General features: G+C 36.9%; 1 protein-coding gene across 6 annotated transcripts in view; it reads right to left on the bottom strand.

Moving 5' to 3' along the window:
- Mical (Molecule interacting with CasL) overlaps positions 1 to 23,437 on the bottom strand; it is a 241,632-nt gene that overhangs the window by 124,614 nt on the left and 93,581 nt on the right. For all 6 annotated transcript variants that reach the window (XM_069830469.1, XM_069830471.1, XM_069830472.1 and 3 more), the window contains exon 2: positions 3,412 to 3,496. The gene's annotated coding sequence lies outside the window, so the exon portion shown is untranslated. The remainder of the gene's footprint in view (positions 1 to 3,411; positions 3,497 to 23,437) is intronic.

Raw genomic sequence — 23,437 nt, 5'->3', positions numbered from 1 at the left:
TTCACTTTCATTGTGGTGGGATGCTAAAAGTGTGAAGCGAGGAACTAGGTAAATAGGTGTGGAATTATTTAAAATCTGATACAGCAAACAGAGTGAATGAACTGAACGTCTCTCCCGTAAACGAAGCCAAGATAATTGAAAGAAATACTCGGAGACATGATCATAGCGACGGCTGTTAAAAATGAAACGAACACAAGCATTATGAACACGCTGAAGCCTCAATGACAATTCAACACTAAGATCACTATACAAAACGTCGCAATAGTCAAAGTAAGGCATCACCGGGGTCTGTATCAAGATCTGTTTCAGTTCAGTATTCCTCCAAACTAAACAATGGTTTTATCTCTGATGATAGAAATTAGACTTATTTAATTTTATGAGAAATGACATACAGAATTTACAATGTCCTAAGACAATTTGGAAAGCTTAAAAGTTTTAAGATATGGGTCTTGGAATCCGTCTTCATTTCAGAAACTTCTTAGAAAATAGCGATCTTATTTTCTTACGTTGATTGCTTTTACATAAATAAAATCGCATTCTTTTGTGAATGACTTTTTTTCTTCTTCATGAAAATTTACTCCAAAAAAGAAGGGGGGAAAAAAGACATGACTTCAATAACCTCACACAAAGAATCGGGTTATTTTGAACGGTTACGTCCACACAAGACATTTATGGGCGCAGTAGCAATCGAGTACTAAAACAGTAGCCTTACAATGCTTTTATTGAACCTCATTTTTAACTACAGAAGTTGGCATGGCTTTCCTTGCACTTAGCTTGCTTCGGCCCATTATGCGCCCTACACAGAGTGAACCGTAAGTAATGTCATTAATTTCAGGAGGGTTTTCTTTGAGATATTTCAAATTTAAAAGTTTAATACAATTTTATATGAAATATTTCATAGCGTGTTTTTGGGAAATCCATCGATATAATTCCCAATATGCTGAGTAAATTTAAGACAGCGGAGAATTATGATACTAAATGATTGAAAGAGTTTTAGTTTTGTCCTTTAAATATGCAGAAATTTGATCCGAACAAATGTAACATCGTAAAATTTCTTTTCAGAACGAAATAGTAATATGCTTTACAAGAGCGGTATGTTGAAGTTTTCATGCTCGAGGAAAAGTTTGAAAAAGCGAAACGTAGTTGAGCTTTTTTAATTTCCGAGAATTGAAAGAAAACATACCGCTCATGAATCGTACATTATTTTGTGCGAAGATCGTTTATTACAAACCTGAAAGAGGAATTTCTAATTAGTTGCAATGAAATCTCCATCTTGGTTTCTGTTCAATGACGGCAATTTTGGAAAACAAAAATATCTATCTTCAACATTGTTGCTTTAAAATGTTTTCTGTGTTTACTATACTCCAGCAGGCCGTGATATACGTCTGTCTTTTTTTCCCCCAGTCTATAAATGCGAACTTAAAACAAACGACTTCCTTAATGTTACATGCATCACGAATGCAGTAACTTCAGTGGAGTTGTAGAGTTTACTTAATTTTTGCAAATATTTAAAAACAATAATTAACAGTGCAATTTAGGTGAAATTGCAGTGGTAAGTTTCCAATTTATGATTATTACTATATTGAACGTCTCTAAAAATAATATGTTAAAAGCCTAAAGCAGTAAAATGAATAAGTCACTTAAGCGGTAAGAAGAGGGAAATTCTTATGTGTGTTCGGTTGGGAATACTGAATGTGGAATTTTAGACTTACCGCGGGTTGGTTTTGTGCTGAAACCAAGCAAATACGCACGATCTCGCACAAAGTTACATTTGTTCGGATAAAATTTCTGCACATTTAAAGGCCTAATATTTTCTCAGTCATTTATTATCATAATATACTGCTCTCTTAAATTGACTAAGCATATTGGGAACTAAATCGATGAAATGTTTCATATAAAACAATTTTTATCTCTAAAAGGTAGCTAAAACGAACAAAACTGTATTAAACTTTTTTGTTTGAAATACCTCAAAGAATAACCTATGACATAACATTACTGTAGTGTTGCAGTGCTTTTTTATAAAATTTGTAGCGTTTTTTGCAATTTATAGTGTTTTTTGTAACGCAGTTTTACTGATGGTTGAGTGTTGGAGAAGGCCGTATGGCCTTAACTCTGCCAGGTTAAATAAACCATTATTATTATTATTATTATTATTATTATTATTATATTATTATTACTTAGGGTTTATCCTGTATATGCAATGATTATTCCAGTCCGACAGGTGGCCTGGGTAGAATTCGTGAATCCGATTCTGACAGGTGGGTCATTCGACCTCAGCCCTGACAGAGCCAAGTCCCATCTTCAGACAAGTAGAGTTCTGACAATTTATTTGTGAGCTCCGATGACAACAGAGCGGTAGGGGATGTCTCACTATAATTCACAACAAAAATTCCAGTTCAAGCGCAAACGCTTAGTGTTTTTTCGGAAACGGAGTTGAATTATTTGTATGAGGAAAGTAAACTTTATAGGTAAATTCTTGGAGTTTCTGCTTTAATCTTAACTTGTTTTAATATATTATATCTGATGTATAAAAATATACAATTATGCCTTTTTTAAACATACCTACAAGAACTGATGTTTCTGGAAATGTGATAGAGTGTGAGTTATACGCAAGCGCAGTCTTTTCCATCCCTGTGTTTCAAACTTCTATATCGCACAAAAACGGTTCCAAAACGTAAATATAAAGTGTCAGAACTCTTAACTGATAAACTCCAGAGTCTGAAGCTCCAAGCCCTTCTTGTATCAGCATCAGGAACCCGTACTACCCCCAAGACTTCACCTCAATCAATTTATTACTGTAGCTGACATAATATGAAAGACTGGTGGACAGTGTCGGTGGAATGAAACGCGAGAAACCTGAGATAAACCCTCTGCAACGGCTGCTTTGTCCACCACAAATTCCATCATGACCTGGCCAGAGATCGAACCAGGACCGTTTGGATGGAAGACTGGAGTCCAAAAATTTTGCCAGGAGTCCTCCATCAGGGACAGAGTTTTTGTAAGGGACATAAATCTACAACAGGGGACCGCCACTACGGACGACGACATTTATAAATGACAGAATTTCCTGGTCATGTGATCAGTCTGAAAGAAGACCAGTGCTTGAGTCAAGCTGGACAAACACATGGCAAATCTTTCGTCGAAAAAGGAAGATGAATCTTCGCTTTCCTGGCTGAAATCGAACCTGACGTTTGTAAACGTAAAAATCTATTACTTGTCACAAAGAAGACAATAAAATAAGTAAAATAACAAAAAATGAATGTCTAATATTGAGAACTGTATCAAATTTGTACAAATTGAAACTCTGGCTATTAATATTAATGAGACAGAACAGGTACGAGTTTCGTAAGCTGGGAGCAGTGACTGCTGTATATAACAAGACAAGCGTTACGTGCAACTTGCCAAACTTACCGATACGCAAGTGGTGGGTGAGGCTGTCCACAGCGAAGTGAGCAGACATCCTCTCGTCGGGGTGCCCGAAAGCTTGGATCAGGCTCTGTAAAGAGAGATGGACTAATTGAAGGGTCTGTTATTTACATACTAAAAAACATCATTAAACATATTATCCATGATTTAAAAACTTCCAAGGTTCTAAATTACTTTACACAAACAAAAATTAACCCTAACTGACTGGATTACAGTTAGGTCCGGCATATGTGGTACCAGATAGTACAATACGAACAGTAATATTCACTAAATATTTCATGTACAGTTTGTTTAAAAAACATTCAATATTTTGAGACGTGGTAGTATTCATAAAACCAAGAAAACAAATTCAAATAAAAATGGATCCTAAAATTAATATAGACCACGGAGTAACGTTAGCATGTCTGACTCTGAAACGAGAGGGCCAGGATTCAAATCCTGGTTGGGACAAGGTATCTGGAATAAGCTTTTTCCAGGGTAACTTTCGGCGTTCAACCCTGAACTAATTTCGCTGGCATTATCTATCACATTCCTTTCACCCAGGCGCTAGATTTTTTACTGGGTTATTTTACGACGCTGTATCAACATCTCAGATTATTTAACGTCTGAATGAAATGAAGGTGATAATGCCGGTGAAATGAATCCGGGGTCCAGCACCGATAGTTATCCAGTATTTGCTCATATTGGGTTGAGGGATTCGAACCCAGGCTACCTCAGATGCTAGAGACATCACAGTTGATAAGATTCGTAAAATAACCCAAAAATAATTAATATGCTCCGAGATAAGAGTGCTTGTTCATCATCATCATCATCATCATCATCATCATCACCATCATCGAAGACTCTCAATGTGATTTCCATTTAAAAAATCAACATTCAGAGATGTAGTAATATGCATAAAAAACCAGTCTAATAAATATGGACTTTAAAATTAAATTCTGTACGAAACAAGGGCCTGTAAGAACAAGGTATTGTAAGAACAGAATAACTTCTAACTGAGCTTTTTGCTTTTTTCTTGTGTTACTTATTAAAGCCTACACATTTCAGACTTTTGCGCATATACACCTACTCATCATAATGTGGATAATCCTGTGCTGTTAACTAATCACTGTTTTTCGAGTTCCACAGTCCGCCTTTCTCGATCTTTCTTCTATAACTGATCATGATGTCAACATTGCCACACGAAAATCACTCACTTTTCCATACTTCATACACTATTAAATTACTCCTTTACATTATACATATGTTGTTGTTTAGTCAACTGTCCGAAGACGGGTCTGAACCTCACAAGTGATCCCAAGAAGGCACCACTTATGAGGCAACTAGGCCAGGAGATAATAGGGTAGGGTGGCAAGTTTCTTTCCCCCTCCATTGCATACATCGCAGACTAGCTACATGCTATATATTACACTAGTATAACCCTTTCTTATTCACTTCTTTAACTAACTCGAAATTTACTTTCGCTCCCTATTTTTCATTTGTTCACTTCTATTCTTTCTTTCTTTCTTTCTTTCTTTCTTTCTTTCTACACCAGTTTACCGGCCACTATTTCACTTAACCCTCACTATAGGTCAGTATAGACCCATATGGATAGATATCCTTACGTACATTTAAAAAGCAATACCAGTTGTGGGTTAATTGTACTTTTCAATCTTTTCAGGTTTATAGTCCACTATTTCACTTTTATGCACTTTCCTCTATACACCAGTTTCTCAGTTTGTAAATTCTCCTATTTTCCAGTTTCCCTAACTTAAGTCTGCTTCCTTTCGGTAAAGAAATCAACATCGCATTCCTCTTTCTTCCTCTCGAATTCTTACTATTCACTGATCCCTCTTCTCTTTCCACTTCTTTCCCAAATTGCCTCTCGACATATTTCTAAGATACAACTGACTACACATGATCCCAAATAAAAGAAATGTAGACCTTGAACATAACACCAATTGAAACATCTTAACTGTTTCATGAAGATGGAATCTTAAAAGATGAAAGAAAAAAAATTATATAATGGGAAACGTATGAGTCCATGTCTAATCATAATGGAATAACTCTTAAGTTGGTAGTAAAATACGTTATCTACGGAAATCTAGTGACGGGCGTGAGACTAATCCATTCATCAGATGACTCATGGGATTACGAGTCCAGATAAGCGGTGTGTTCGATAACACTGAGAAGGAACACATGGCACTTATCTCACTGGCTCGCATGTTGCAAGACTATGTTTTCATTCGTGATTACGCTCTCCCCATTTCAAACGGACTCGACACAATTGTTCTCCATTCTACTGTACCAACAACAGTAAGGTCGAAATGCGGTAGCAATTACCGTGAAAGATACGGCTAGGACACAAAAAAGAAATAAGTGTGGCGAGGTCTTTGGTCGGTGCAAGAAAGAAGTGGATAGTTCAGAGAGCAATTCGGAGAAACAAATCTTTTATTCCAGCTACGGAGGAGGCAAACGGAGATCTTTCTAACCCGCAACCAATTCATCTATTTTAATTGAAACCGTCACCCTTCTGGGTGAATTAATTACGGACTGGAGTGTAGAACAAGTCCACGTGTACCTGAGACATTAATGCAAGTCCATTATGACACTTCCAAATTTTAATGTGGGCGAGAAATTGCCGGAAAATTTTGCCTGGAGCCCTCTAGCAAGGAGAGAGCTCTTTTAAGCGCCGTAAATCTGTGACAACTGTTACTTCCCTTTTGAAGGAAGCCATACTAAAGATTTTCATCGCCCTTGCTCAGCTTCGAACCAGCGAACTTCGGCTCCAGAGGTAAGAATGGTAACCATTGGACACAATTCCAGATCGGGGTACTGAAGTGCGACTTTTTATGGTTTATTACTCAAGAGTGGTGTAGTGCCTGGCAGAAGATTAATTTTACTGTTAAATGATATTTCATTATTGTACAATTTGTAGCATAAATTGTGAGTGAAACACTTTCAACATTAAAATCCAGATGGTTTATGTTGGCATAGGCGATAGCCTTTCTCACCAACGACCTGCTTCCATCCCTATTGAAACACAACGCGAATTCCTCATCAAAACAGGATTTACTGAAAGAACTAAAAGCTGCTGTCGTATCTTCTCGCCGCTTCAGTCAGTCAATGTGCTGTAGATTGAGCCTCGGCATAGCTCAGTGGTTAGAGCGCTCAGTGCGTAGAACTGAGAGTCCCGAGTTCGATCCCCGGCGCCGGACTGAATTTAGTCCATTAATAACCAATGGTAACCATAATAGATAATCGTAATTCTCTAAGACAAAAAAAAATATTTTTTAAGTAAATAATTACACTAGTTTCACTTTACCCATAAAAGAAACTCTCTCATGAAATTTCGGCCAGTGTGTGGGACTGGTGCACACTCAGCATCGTGAACAATTTTGGGAGGTACGATAGGTAGCGAAATCCGGTTTCGAAAACAAAGTTTCAACGGCTGGAGGGGATCATCGTGCTCACGACACTTATACCTTGACCAAAACTACTTCCGACTTGATAGTTTACAGAGAAGGGGGAGCAGTGTTGTCATGTTGCCCATCTTTCGTGTAAGCGAGCACGCTGCCGGTAGAGTGCAGTAATGAATGGCTGACATGAACACATACATTTCTAACCAATTTGTTGAATACTAGGCATTAAAATTTGTGTACATTATTATTTTTATTAGTTTATTATTACTATTATTATTATTATTATTATTATTATTAGTAGTAGTAAGTAGTAGTAGTAGTAGTAGTAGTAGTAGTAGTAGTACCGGTATTCTTCAATGTAATACCTTAGAAAACCGTCGAAAGGACTGTAAACTGTAAAAACAGGTTTAAATTTAAAACGAAGCCTCTACTTTCATGAGTGTCAGCATTGTTCAATGTGATATTGTTAGAAAGGCGTTGAAAAAATTGTAAACTGTAAAAATATTTATGATTAAAAATCTGCACGGCCTTTTTTCTTTTCTAATATCGATAACAGTGCTCTTATTAATAATTTTAACACAAGCAGCAGTTCTCATTACGACTTGCGCCAAAGATAAAAGAGGCCCGCCATTATCTTTTTCCCTCTCAAAATACTCTCTTACATTACAAACCATCTCTCGCGCTTGACTCTTTAACGGGGCACCTTGTACAATATTCTTTGTTCTCCGCCTGCCTTTTCTTCCTTCCGACATTCCACAAGTCACCTGTTTAGAAACTCTCGCAGAAACTAGAAAACACACACTAACCACACACTCCACCAGTGACAACGAAGATAATATGTGTAATATAATTTAAACACAATAATTATCGATACACTAGACCAGTAATGCAACTAAATAATATTTTTAATTCACACAAAGCACCCGCTAACCAGCCAACTCAGTCATTCCGGGCATTGTATTCACCACTAGGCCGTGGTATTCATGTGCAGCTTGTAAACATAGACACGGCAACACCGTCCCGTTACCATGGTTACGCGTCTCTCGTGATTGGTTGATTTGAATGGTTGTCATGGTAACATGCTAAAGGTGCCATTTGTCAGGTCGGAAGTTGTTTTGGACAGACCATAATTCCGTACTGGTTGGATGATCGTTTTCACCTCTGCTAAGGCACGTAGACATGAGGCCAGTAACTGGCTGGTCGCCCTAACACTTCACTGTCGCGCTACGGATTACTTCCCGGCCAAAGTGACAACAAAATCAAGACAGCCTAGAGGTTAGGCAATCTACAGAACAGTGCACAAGAATGTTTAAACGTAGTTCACAAGGTGTAAGAATATTCCATCTCTGGTCTAATGTCTACACAATGTATTCAGAACGGAGAGAACAAGAATCCCGAAGATTATGATCTTTTTATACAGCGTGTCTCCAACATTTAGGGTCAAAATTATACAGCTAGTAGAGGACTCTTAATCTGAGCATTTTGAAATAAAGAACGAGTGGTCGGAAATGAATATTTCAGGAGCTATAAGGTCTTGGACAAGTAATGTTAGAAGAACATTTTTGCAAGCTGCTTTAATTTTTTACACACATAACAACTTACATCTCATAGCAAGTGTTCAAAGTGGTAATCACCAGCCTTGATACATCCAGAACAATGCATGATATTTTGCTCTACTATCTTAAATATCCCTGGTGTCTATGGTACACTGAGGCAGACACGTAAGAATCTGTTGCCCAGGTGATCGTGGATATGAAGTGAGCAGTGTTACACTTACAACCACATTCTCTTGCAAACAACACGATATTTAATGTTTTATTTCCAAAACAACATACACCTCATAGCAACAACAGAGCTTAGAGCAGTCAGGCATACACTGTAAGCAATAACAAATACATATCACCATCAGTGTTGTCAACAGTTATTCATATAATCCCGCTAGATGACTTTCGAAAACCCGCGATTTTCTAGCAAATATCTCTAGATTTTAATATATATTTATTATTCAATAATAATAATAATAATAATAATAATAATAATAATAATAATAATAATAATAATAATAATAATGGTCAAGATAGAGCATCCAACGGCCAATGTAACGAATATTGCATACTTTTTTCATTCCAAATGTGGCGCTATAAAGCAATTTTGAACACTTTTATCACAGACACAATCTATTTAAATTCTTATTGCACTATATATGTTACCGTTAAAACCCAAAATCCGACAAAACCAGTTTCAACTAGTAAAAGGTACTTTTAAAATATAGATAGATAGAAAGCGAATTTTCGTAAGATCTAGAATCAATGTCAGGTTAGGTTTAGTTTGTATTGTTTTTTTTTAAACCAAACAAAAAGCTAACCAAACCAAACCTAACCTGACATTGATTCTATCTTTATTTGCTTAAACTAGTTTTTTACTAGCTGAAACTGGTTTTGACGGATTTCGGGTTTTAACGATAACATATATAATATGGAATTATCACTACATTAACACATCCATTATTTCACAGAACACACACTGAACGAATTAAACGTAATTATGAAAGCCGCTTATAATGCTAATATGAATTTCATTTCAGAAATTTTAAAGATTACTAACCGCTAGTATTCCCGCTAAGCGGGATAATATAATTTTACCCGCGAGATGGTTATCCGAAAAAGATAAATTTAGCAGGAAAACCGCTGAATTGGCAACACTGATCACCATGGAAGTGCCAGACAGTTGTTTTTTCTTTTATGAAAATTAAAGCAGCTTACAGAAACATCTCTCACATACACTTTCATGATCAGTGTTGCCAACAGTTCATATAATCCCGCTAGATGGGTTTCGAAAACCAGCGATTTTCTAACAAAAATCTCTAAATTTAATAAGTATTTATTATTCAATTTAATAATAATAATAATAATAATAATAATAATAATAATAATAATAATAATAATAAAATAAGTGGTATAGCGCACAAGTTTAACTTTCGCAGATGCTGGTCAATGAAGCTTTCGCTTCGGCACAATGTAAGACATTCAATTTTATACACATGCAATTAGTATTGACAAGAAACATGTAATTTAAAAATCACTCACTCAAATTAGCAGATCCTCTGGATCATCTCCATCTGAACCTTCTAATGCAGGAATATAATACTGTGACTGTGAGGTCCCAGGGGTAGTAAGTTATTACCCATTTTCTCCAACACTTCTGGTGGTACCTGATAATTCTTGCAACACTTGTTCACACGATCCAGACCTGCCCGTATTGTCAGAATTGCATCCATTAATTCTGTCCCCATCCGTTTTCGTAGACTTCACAACATTCATCATATTAAAAAAAAAATATTGTCTTCATTTGAGCATTAGACCAAGAAAACAATAAGATCAAGCAATTCTTGAAAAGGATTTATATTAGATGCGTCCCTGTAAATGGCTACTTCGCTCCAAAATTCAATTGTGTTTGTCTTTATGTTACACTTCACGTAGCCACTCTTTACGAAACGTTGTTGATCTTGAGGCCCCACATCTCAATTATTTACGGATAAATAGCACAGAGAAGGTTTAACGATATTTTACCGGTATAGTTATAAAACGTGTAATAGTTAACACTGTCATGGTACACGTCTTACACAAATAATATTGTAAATTTATTTAACTCACAACAATGGATTTTTATTCTTCCAACAATAATTCCTTTCTACAATTCTCCTTAAACGCTCTCGTCAACAATAGGTTTTTCACTCAACACAGGATTCGTTATAGCACTCCATTGACGGCAATGACAATTTACTTGGACTATTACGAACAACAATGAACTGTTAATCTTAACTAATATTTACAAAGCACTATTTACAAATCAGAACTATCAGTTCTCAGTTCACAGTTCTTCTATCTCAGTCACTCGAGTTCACAGTATCTCGAACCACAGACCTTCAGAGACAGTTCACTGTACTCAAACTCAGGTCCCTCCAACTGCGGTCCACTGCACTCGAACTCAGGTCCCTCCAATTGCGGTCCACTGCACTCGAACTCAGGCCTTCGGATGCTGACGCAGTTGCGGACGCACACTCGAGTCGAACTCCGGTACACAAGACTGGCTTGCTTGCTCTGTTCACTGGCTTACTGACTGAACTAATCATGAATGACCCACACACTCCTTCGCGTCCGTAATTTATAACCGCAGCAACGTAACCGAGAGACTTCGAATTCGCGATTTTTCCACTTCGACGGGCTTCTGGAAGAGTCGGGAAGGTCCGTTCCCCCTTTACTCCGTAAGCAGCTGCGCGCGCGATCTCTCTCTCTACTCTCTCGCTGCGTTGGCCCTTTCTCCTCTCCGCCGCGCGCCGTTCCACAGTGCTCCGTGAAGTCCGCGCGATATGCTCTTTCGCGGGACGCTGGTCGTGAGTTTGAATCTCACGTGCTGTCACAATATTCTTTAAGCAATTGAATTTAGTCTGTATGTAATTTCTAATATATTATATTATTAAAGTCCTTGTTGATCATGTGAAGTACTAGTGCACGGCGACAGCAGATGTTCGATGTTTAACGCTTAATTAGAATGCCACCACACTTACAATTTTTTACTGTCCGATTGTTTTAGAATCGACCGGTATTAAACTTGCAAAAACAACAATAACGCTAATGAATATTTTCTTTTCAGAAACTTCAAAGATTAAAAACCGCTAGTATTCCCGCTAAGCGGGATAACATAATTTTACCCGCGAGACGGTTATCCAAAAAAGCTAGATTTAGCGGAAAAACCGCTGAATTGGCAACACTATTCATGATCTCGTGGCGTTCGAAATATCCATTTCCGACCACTCATCCCTTATGTTCACATGCTCAGTTTACAGCCCTCATAATTCGTATAATTTTGACTCTGAAGACACCTTACATATTACGAGGACATAAAACCATCAGGGAGAGCTCTCAAATGAATAATGGATGGAGTCGAAATAGGTCTATGGAGGCCAATTCTTGATGGATGTTATTTTATGGTGTATTTTTTAAAACCTTGTAATAATATTTACGATACAAAAACAATGCCCCTTCGCTTGATTACAAATTAGTTGTTTGACATACTATGATGGATTCAGGCTATGTGGAAACGCATATCCACACATGATCACAGCCGCATATTTTCGCCATTATTAGCGCGCGGATGGATATTAAATCGTCATTCGTAGATAGAATTTTGTTCAGTATATATACAAAACATTTAATTATGATGGAACGGGCTAAAAAAATTCAATCCTTGAGAGTAGACCGTGAATATTAATCGACATAACGCCTTAAATTCAGCACAAATTATCAGAATTCTGTGAAATACATAGGACGTCACGTCACTCAAGATCATCTTACAAACTTGAACCATGTCAATGCGGTGGATATTGACATAAAACTTATATTACCCGACGCAAGACCCTGACATTTGGTACAGTGACAGAATTTCAAACCATAAACGGCTTTTATCGAGGACAATGAAGCGGAAAAAGCAAGAAATAAGGACAAGGAAGGCTGGAAAAAGCTCGATTTCCTCAATACACTATTCACAGTAACAGTTCTTTTATATCGGTTTTAATAGCACGACTACTTGTCATAGCTGGTCTCTTATTACGTTATTCCAGGTCAGTGATTTGCGAAGTTCTCGATTCTGTGGGCCACCTGCTTCTCGGTCTACATCATCGCGGACTACCTTGACCTGCGCACCCAAACTCTCACCTCCGCGTGACGCAAAGATACCACGAGTGACACAATCATTCATACATACAGGGACATCATTTTATATTTACTTCAATTTTTATTGTACCTGAGTTTTTGAATGTACTTCACTCCCACCCCTTCTACTAATGAAGTTCCAACTCCACACAGAAACAAGACCGCAGATAGTAAGCAGTACTGAGTTACTGAGTATAGTACGTTCCAGAAATATGTTCGCGTTTTCCAGTGACGAAAGAGCTTTCAATATTGAATCATATTTTCGCACAGGTACTGTCCGTTTGCCTACGTCGCATCCCGATTTCCCCCACCTGCTTCTGCTCGCCCCTCTGTAAAAGCTGGGCTGTCTTAGCTCTTTTCTGAAAATATTAATTTCTCTTAGGAATTGGACGTTTGCGTAATATTATACAGCTGTTTAATTTAACTTAAATAAAAGGGCCTCGTTAAGTAATTAACTGTCACGTGATTTCCTCCCTTTCTACAATCCTGCGGCATAACCACTTGGACGGACAGTAGATAGCATGTCTGAGTAATTTTATATTTTCGGGTCGGGCAGAAGTGAAGATTGAATTTACAGTACGTAGAGTAGGTACAGAATTATTTCAACATGAGTTACTAGTACGAAGGACGAAACTGGCAATTGGAATTAGATGCAATAGTCTATAGTGCGATAATATGCACAAAAGAACTGAAGCCTGTATCGAAATGAACGGCCACCATTTTCAAAATTGTGTTTAAATATTCATATTATGATTATTTTTCAATTTAACTTCTTTCTCTATATTGTACGCTTATGTGCTGTAGACAGTATAATAAACACTGCATAATGAATACGTTCACATGGATAACTCACTTCGTGAGTAAAAACACTTATTCTTAATACAGTACTGTACTTTGATTAAAGAAAAACCTAATGAAAATTATCAAACTCAAAATCGCGATATTTCCTAGTTTACGTAAATGGATGAACTACTTTTCTTCCTTCCTATACCTAGTAGAGTGATTTGTGTTTTACGCCAGTATCATCGAACTCCAGTCTTGGAGGGGGGAGCAAGCGATGTTTCCGGTTCTCTAAAGGTATAGACAGGTTAATATTAAAAATGTTGGTAAAAATAAAACGATGTCCCTGTACAATTATACACAAGAACGCAAATACATAAAAAAAAAATCCGTAGCGCTAAAGCCCGTGAAGGGCCTAGACCGACCAGCCGGCTGCTGACCTCACGCCCACATGCCGAAGCAGAGGTGGACGATCATCCAACCAGAATGGAGGTATCGTGTGGTTAGCACGATGATCCCCCCCAGCCGTTATAGCTGGTATTCGCAACCGGATTTCACTACCTATCGTAGCTCCCCAAGTGCATCACGATGCTGGGTGGGCACCGGTCCCATACACTGGCCGAAATTTCATGAGAAAATTTCTTCCCCCATGGGGAATCGAACCAACGCGCATTCCGTAACGCGAGTCCTAGGCAGGTTGACTTAGACCGCGACGCCACGGCGCGGGAACCGCAAATACATATGCGAAAGAAAATATAATCAATTTAAATTCGTTATTACTATTCCATACGCGTACTTAGTTTACAAGCATGCCATTCTATACAGGGCAGTATCGGAGAAGTAAGTGAAAATGTTTGTTTCAGAAATAGAGAAAATTAAAGGGAAGAAAACCCTTACTTATTTTATCACAGCTTGTGTTTATATGCACTGCAAAATCCGGAGATTTTATTATGGATTTATTAATTTGTCATACAGAATATCTGTAATATTGACAATTAATATTTGAGGAGAAAAATTCGCTGCAGTGCATATGTCTGTACAGATTACTGTGCACTTAACTGCGGAATCCCGGTCAAACAAATCACTCAGCTGAGTGCGCTCCCAATATAATGGCAGTTGACATTGGACATATACGTCAACATATATGCCTAACTTGGAGTCAGGCCACAAAGGGAAGGAGGAAGGTTCGGTCCGGTGCTATGGATTGAATTCGGCGTAGCTCAGTGGTAACCGATGATTTTAGCTTAATTAATTACAGAGTGATCCAAAATTCGCGAACATCTTAATAATACGTTTACTTACATCAGTTTTCACATGAGTTACATCATTTTTCACAACATATGCTTAAAATGGCAGCCCCACTCAGTAATGCCTGTACGAACTCTTTTTACCATGTCTGCTGCCACTTTTTTGAGCACGTGTACACTGATGCTAATCTCCGTTGTTATGTTCCTCTTAGTTCCTCCAGAGTGTGCAGCCTGTTTTTGTATACCCTTCCTTTAAGATAACCCTAGGAAGAAATCTGGAGACGTCAAATCGGGGGAACGTGGAGGCCATAATCCTTGAGAAATGGTACGCTCACCAAAAAACTCGAGCAAAAACTGCATGGTTTCATTAGATGTGTGACATGTGGCACTGTCCTGCTGAAACCAACAATCACGTTCATCATTGTCAAGAAGCGCTGATCCACATTCCGTAAAACGGGCGATTAATCTCGTTATGGTCGAATTGTTAGGCACTGCCACATCCGGATAATTCCTACGAAATTCGTCTACAGCACGTGCATAAGAACGACTGGAAAAATAATGTTCAATAACTCGTTGCTCTTGGGAAAACGACATGTTTGCCGAGCAATAAACAAAGGACTACTGCAAGAGTCAGTGTATAACATACACATCACAATGACATCTAGGTAAGTTGCTGTTAATACCCATGATGCTATCTAGCGGTAGTCAATAATATCACTTTCCAACTGCACTACTCAATATAGACACTATAATTATTTTAATGTGCGGGACTTTTGGATCGCTCTGTTGTAACGTATTTAAGTAACATATAGAGAACAAATGATTCATTGCAGGCCTTCAGCAATACTTTTTGCAGGTAGTCTAAACGTAAATATTTTAGAAGAAAATCCACACTCTATTAGGGAAAACACAGGGATTTTACTTGAAGCAAGTAATGAGATACGGTAGGTTTGAAAGTAAATCCCGAAAAAAAAAAAAAAAAAAAAAAAAAAAAAGGTCTGTAATTAGTCTCGTGACCAGAACATAGTACGAAATGGAAATATAAAAATGGGAAATTTATCCTTTGAAAAGGAGGAAATATTCAAATACGTTGGAGCAACGGTAACAAATATAAATCACACTCGGGAGGAAATTAAACGCAGAATTAATATGGAAGATGACTACAATTAATCGGCTGAGAAGCTTTTGTCATCCAATTTGCTGTCAAAAAAGCTGAAAGTTAGAATTTATAAAACAGTTATATTACCGGTTGTTCTGTATGGTTGTGAAACTTGGAGTCTCACTTTGAGAAATGAACAGAGGTTAAGGGTGTTTGAGAATAAGGTGCTTAGGAAAATATTTGGGGCTAAGAGGAATGAAGTTACAGGAGAATTACACAACGCAGAACTCTACGCATTGTGTTCTTCACCTAACATAATTAGGAACTTTAAGTCCAGATGCTTGAGATGGGCAGGACATGTAACACTTATGGGTGTATCCAGAAATGGGTATAGAATGTTAGTTGGAGATCTGAGGGAAAAAATCTTTGGGGAGGCAGAGACGTAGATGAGAGGATATATTAAAATGGATATGAGGGAGGTGGAATATGATGGTAGGGACTGGATTAATCTTGCTCAGGACAGGGACCGATGGCGGGCTTATGCGAGGGCGGCAATGAACCTCCGGGTTCTCTAAAAGCCATTTGTAAATAAGTCTAATCTTGCAGGCATTTAAATGTTGTTGACGTATTACAACCAAGAGGTGGTATAGCTCAGTGGTAGAGCATTCGACTGCAGATGGAGAGGTCCATGGTTCAAACTCGGGTGCTCCCTAACTTTTTATAATTACATTTAATTCTTGTTTCATACAGTTGTCAATAAAATAGTTTCCAAAACTTGGTATGAGTTTAATGAAAATACGGTGTTTTCATATCGCGTCTTTTTTTTTTTTTTGCTACATGCTACGTACATTACAAACTTTTGTCTAAAAAATAAATGCCTACCCTTTTTACTAAAACATGTTTATGTAACAAAAGCATTCTGACTCGTTCTTCCCCTGAAGGACTGCGTACCAACATTAATTATTACAAGTAGCGTGATACCTTGTCTTGCAGTTGGCAAGGCCACCATGTAACAACAGGACAAACGCAAAACATGAAATGCATAGAGCAAAGCCAGCTATAGATACTTACGGTTGACAGTTCTTAACGGCTTTTAAAGTACATAGGACATTCAAAATCGATGAAAAGCCGACAGCAGTGTAATGTTGAGAAAACCACACTACTCGAAACATACCTTCCTCAATACTCGTTTTTCTGTCGCAAAGAAAAAACAATAAACTTAACTCAAAATAAATAAGCAAAATAAAGAACAAAAAATAAAACAAATAAAAAAACAGAATCTTAGAAAAGGAGCAAAATAATAATAATTACACAAAAAAGGAAATTTTTGGTCCCTATAAAGTCCTGGGAACAGAACTTACTTTCCTCTAGTGAAAATCTGGACTGGAACAGCTTACCTGCGGCAATCTTTCAGGGTGGTCCTCTTAAAATAAATACATTTAAGGAAAGGTTGAGAAGATTAGACTGAAAATGTAATTGGAGGTGGTGTAATTATTTAAGTTGTATCATGTAATTAATTGAGTTGATATGTAATTAATTAAGATGATATGTAATTAATTTAGATATGTAATTTAGTTGATATGTAAATAAATTAAGGTGATATGTAATTAATTAAGATGATATGTAATTAATTAAGGTGAAATGTGATTACTTAAATTGATAATAGTTGGGTGAAATAGAAGTACTTATAAGTTAGATTTACTTTTGCTTATTGTAGGCGTTATTATAAAATAGTTATTTATAGTCCTAGGTTTATTGCATCTACTTTTTATAGATTTACATTTACTTTATTTTATTTCATTTACGTTCATTTTATTTTATTTCATGTAATTGTAATTATTGTATATTATATATCACTGCCACCGGGTGTGTACCCAATTGTAGTGTTAATACATACATACATACATACATACATACAAATTGGGCATCATTAAATGATCCTCAAACATATTAAGTTGCTTATGCACGAGCAAATTTTCGTCGAATTCAACGCTTCAGAAGACTTTTTCAGACTTGCCAAGTTCATTGTTGTATTATATTTTCAAATAAAGAACCATCATTTGTTGCTATTTGTACTACAAAACCCTTCAACATCGTCTCTCCAACTGCTCCCATTTTCTGGAATACGCACTACATTTCTCTAAACGCGTTCACAAAAAAATCACTATGCTATAAGACTTTTATATTTAACTCACTGTCCTGATTCATGTCTCAAAAGGACCCTATTTAATCCCCTTCTACCCTGTAGGCCAATATATCCCAGACGAATAGATTTTGTACATAGGCTTACTGAATATGCACAAAATCCGCACAACAGCGAGTTGAGAAAACTTGAGTTTTCATGTCATATCACAAATAGCTGTTGAAGTTTGAACTTAAAGCAGATCGCTTACCTTCGATGTAATAGCATAGTATGAGAGAATCTGAAGATGCAACCTCTAAGTGATTCTGAAACTGGGAAACTTCATACTTTCGACACTGGAACAATTATATTTATATTCTTCCTTATCTGTGATCATCTGAAGTAGCCTATCATATGAAGCATCTACTATGTGTCAGAGAAGATAATTATACACAAAGATAATATTAATACAATCATTCTTGGATATTGTTTAATAAACGTATTCATGTCCATATTTGAACAAAGGAGAAATACAAACAAATAAACAGTAATCAACTTCATAATGACTCAATCACAGCAGTCTCTATCCTCTTGAATCCTGAGAGTATAGTATACTATACCATATTCCATACATGATTACGATATAAGATATATGTGCAGAGGCCTGAAGCATAGTATAATATACCTGCATTTGTGCCCTAACTGTAGCTTGCAGAATTTTTTCAGCATTTTTCCTATTTCAGTGACTTTTTTTTTTTTTTCAAGTGTAGAATTATACTGAACTTTGAAACAAATCTCGTAGGGTTTGTTTGGAATCGAATCTCGAATCTTTCCGAACATATCTCGTTAGCATAGTCTCCTGAGTCCTGAGACATATTTGTTGTTTTATTTTTAAAGGACAAAATATTTGTAGGAGAGGTTTTCTTAAAGTCACTGAGTTTCCTTCCACTATTTGTTCCAAAATTGTTATATAATTTAAACATTTTTAGGCAGGGTAAAGTTTTACACGATTAAAATGGACTGACAGAAAAGAGAAAATGAAGGTGACACCTGCTTTCTCATTTTTTTTTATTTTAGTAGGTTATTTGATGGTAGAGACTGGATTAATCTTGCTCAGGATAGGGACCAATGGCGGGCTTATGTGAGAGCGGCAATGAACATCCGAGTTCCTTAAAAGCAAGCAAGTATGTAAGTAAGTAAATAAGTAAGGTTATTTTACGACGCTTTATCAACATCTAGGTTATTTAGCGTCTGAATGAGATGAAGGTGATAATGCCGGTGAAATGAGTCCGGGGTCCAACACCGAAAGTTACCAAGCATTTGCTCCTATTGGGTTGAGGGGAAAACCCCGGAAAAAACCTCAACCAGGTGTCATTCCGACCGGGATTCGAACCCGGGCCACCTGGTTTCGCGGCCAGACGCGCTAACCGCCCAACCGTTAGACTTCGGACATCAGGTTAAATCGATGTACTGTACGTTAACCCAAACTACATTATCCTGAAGTATTTTACATTCCTCTTGAGACATCTGTACAGTATGTAGGCTATATAAATAAAACACAAAAAATATAAATAAATAAATGAAAACACAAAAAAACTTTATACAGAGAATCAATTTAAATATCATTTATAAACAGATGTTTATTTTTTATTGAACTATAGGGAAAATGTTGAAAATTCAGGCTGCATTTTGATTAGGAAGTTATAATTAGGGCTAGGATTCTGAGGTAAATAAATATTTTATTTGCACTGTAATAGAAATTTGTAATTGTGTTTTAAGTTTTGGAAAAGGTCACTCGAGCATATATTTTAAATCTTATTTCACCTAAAACCACATATTTTGAATTTTTTTTTGTGTCAATACATATTTCAAATGTACACATAAAACGCATAAAAATTAAGATTTTATCAAATCATTTTCAACAAAAGCCTCGTTTCAGATTAATCATCACCAGAATGTTCAGTGCAGTTGCTTAGACGTGACAGCTGGCAACTGTTTCTCGGAATTGCCTATCTGTGGACCAGTGGAACTGCAGTTTGCTCTCTCACCACAAGCGATAAGAGCTGTCACCACTAAAAAATTGTACTGTGACACACATAAACATTGATGTGTCATTTAGCAGTGCCTTGTAAGTTGTCATAACGCTGATTCAGGAAGCAATAATTATAATTTCATAAACATCAGCTGCCTCTGTTTTCGTTTTCAATCATAAACACGCCTCTAGGGAGTGCATGTTGTTTCTCAATGGTCAGGGCGCTTTTTTTCCCCCAGTACAAGGCAGTGTTCCGTGATAACCATCAGCCATTTATGATTGAGGACTTGAAGATGAACCTCATTGTGTATTGTAATTCTTCAGCAGTTGGCAAGACAGCATAATTTATACTGGTGAGTACTGCATATTGTTTATACTCATATAAAATAATTGAAACACAGTTAAATATTTATCCTTTTTGTCACATATTTTCCCGATTTTTAGCACACAAAAAATAAATATTTTCCCGATTTTTAGCACCTAAAAATAAATATTTTCCCCATTTCAGTACCTAAAAATAAATATTTTCCCAATTTTAGCACCTAAAAATAAATATTTTCCCGATTTTAGCACATAAAAAATAAATATTTTCCCGATTTTAGAACCTAAAAAATAAAAATAAATATTTTCCCGATTTTAGCAAATAAAAAATAAATATTTTCCAAATTTTAGCACCTAAAAAATAAATACTTTTCCCGATTTTAGCACATAAAAAATAAATATTTTCCCAATTTTAGAACCTAAAAAATAAATATTTTCCCGATTTTAGCACATAAAAAATAAATATTTTCCCAATTTTAGAACCTAAAAAATAAATATTTTCCCGATTTTAGCACATAAAAAATAAATATTTTCCCAATTTTAGCACCCAAAAAATAAATATTTTTCCCGATTTTAGCGCCTAAAAATAAATTTTTTCCCGATTTTAGCACATAAAAAATAAATATTTTCCCAATTTTTAGCACCTAAAACTCCGAGCCCTAGTTATATGTTCCAATCTCGGTTCTAGACTAATACTGTGTTTTAAACCTCTGTTGTGATTTTTTTTTTGTTTTCTTAACGGTAAATTAACGTGTTTATGAAACACGAGAAAATTGAGTTATTAGTTTGACGTTAGTCAAGCAAAATCTAACGAAGTTCGTGAAGTCGAAGTTAGCCTCTTATAATAACTATGTTAATAATAACAAACTTAATCATCGACACGTTGTATACCGTAGTTTATCGACCAGTCTTTGTTGTCAGAGCATGCCAAATTAAGTCATAGTAGCAGAACATATGGGAAGAAAGCAGATTATCAGACGACCCTGATATCAGACTGCTAACCGCAGGCTTGCCAATGCCCCCACCATCTGCGTCACGGAGAGGTGATTAATCATCGCCAAGAGTGACGTAGGGCGAGTGGTCAGAAGTGCTGGACGACACATGCAGGGACAAATATCTGTATCGTAATATCGTTCTTCTCACAGACCGCTGCTATCTATTCCCATTTTTTTATTTCAATTGACCGGTCATATACGAACTACTTGTTGTCTCTGTTGGTAAACCATTTAACCATCACAGATAATCCTGTAGGACCAAAACTTAATCTCTACAAAACCCAAAGAAGGAAGATTCGATCCGATGCGATGAGTTGAACTTCGGCGTAGCACTGTGGTTAAAACGCCCAATGCATAGAACTGGGAGACCCGGGTTCGATCCTCGGCGCCGGAGCGAATTTTTCTCAGTTAATATTAAATGGTAACCATCACATATAATTCTACAGGCCCAAAAATTAATCTGTACAAGATCTGTTGGTAAAGCAACAGATAACAGAAAAGAACAAGATTGAAGCTCAGGCGAGGTGAACAGCATTAGGTAAGTCTAGGCTAGACCCAATTCCTCATTCTGGGTTGATTTGTAGTTTTGGTGACTGCCTCTAGAGGCACAATATAATATATCCATACGTTTAATTAAACTGTGCCATCCCTTCCTATGTTATGCATTTTCATTTTACTGGTAATAAATCTCGTAGTGTAGGTACCCTTTTCTCTTCCACCGTTCAAGTTTTTCCTATATTCTTCTTCGTGTTCCTCTTTCACTTCTATTCCCATATTATTCGTGTTCTCCTTCTACTCTTCCTTCTCTATTTCTCTTTTTAGTGTTCCTCTTGTACTTTATATCTTTCGTGTGCCTCTAATTTTCTCCTTGTGCCCTTCATCTATGGCCTCTTTTTTATATCAAATATTTTAACATTCTTTTGTGCGAGATCGTGCGTATTTGCTTGGTTTCCGCACAAAACCAATCCGCGGAAAGTCTAAAATTCCACATTCAGTATTCCCAACCTAAACACACAACAATTTCCCTCTTCTTACCGCTTAAGTGACATATTGATTTTACTGCTTTAGGCTTTTAACATATTTTTAGAGACGTTCAATATAGTAACAATTATAAATTGGAAACTTACCACTGCAATTTCACCTAAATTGCACTGTTAATTATTGTTTTTAAATATTTGCAAAAATTAAGTAAACTCTACAACTCCACTAAAGTTAATGCATTCGTGATGCAAGTAACATTAAGGAAGCCGTGAAAAAATCAACAAGATTCCAGACTCATCATAGACTGGGGGGGGGGGGGAAGACAGACGTATATATAACAATGTTGAAGATAGATATTTTTGTTTTGCAAATTTGCCGTCATTGAACAGAAACCAAGATGGAGATTTCATTGCAACTAATTAGAAATTCCTCTTTCAGGTATGTAATAAACTATCTTCGCACAAAATAATGTACGATACACGAGCGGTATGTTTTCTTTCAATTCTCGGAAATTAAAAAAGCTCAACTACGTTTCGCTTTTTCAAACTTTTCCTCGAACATGAAAACTTCAACATACCGCTCTTGTAACGCATATTACTATTTCCACTCTTCGTGTTAATTCTTTCACTTATCTTATTCTAGCCTCTTATAATCTTCATCTTCTTCTCCTTTTTGCCACCTTCTATTTCTTTCCTTTGTCTTCTTCTTCTTCTTCTTCTTCTTCTTCTTCTTCTTCTTCCCTTGTCCTCGGCACGCATTATCCTCTTCAGAGGTTTGGTATCATACAAGCGATCGCACTGGCTTAACGCGCTTTGTCTACCACTGCTCGAAATAGAGCGGGCGATGTCATTTCAGTCCATTGACGTTGGTTTCCCAACCATGACACTCCGCGACGCCCTGGTCCTCTCTTTGCACGAAAATTCAAGTTACTGTATATTATTTCTACTTTACCCAACTGCAGCTCAACAATTATTCTCCACCGGCATCTCACTTATGGGTACTGAGGATCGATCCCCGAGCAACAATAAAAAATTAGAGGAGAAATTGTATCCGTTGTACATAGGCCTATCAATGCAAGTATGAAAGTTTTTATTTTTATTTGTGTTGGTTATTTAACAACGCTGTATCAACAACTAGGTTATTTACCGTCGATGAGATTGGTGATAGCGAGATATTTGGCGAGATGAGGCCGAGGATTCGCCACAGATTACGCTGCATTCACATTACGGTTGGGGAAAACCTCGGAAAAACCCAACCAGGTACTCAGCCCAAGCGGGGATCGAACCCGCGCCCGAACGCAACTTCAGACCGGCAGGCAAGTG

This window comes from Periplaneta americana, chromosome 7 (assembly GCF_040183065.1).
Source record: "Periplaneta americana isolate PAMFEO1 chromosome 7, P.americana_PAMFEO1_priV1, whole genome shotgun sequence".
Lineage (NCBI taxonomy): Eukaryota > Metazoa > Arthropoda > Insecta > Blattodea > Blattidae > Periplaneta > Periplaneta americana.
Note: the sequence above shows the minus strand (reverse complement) of the source record. Positions and strands in the feature narration are given on the sequence as shown.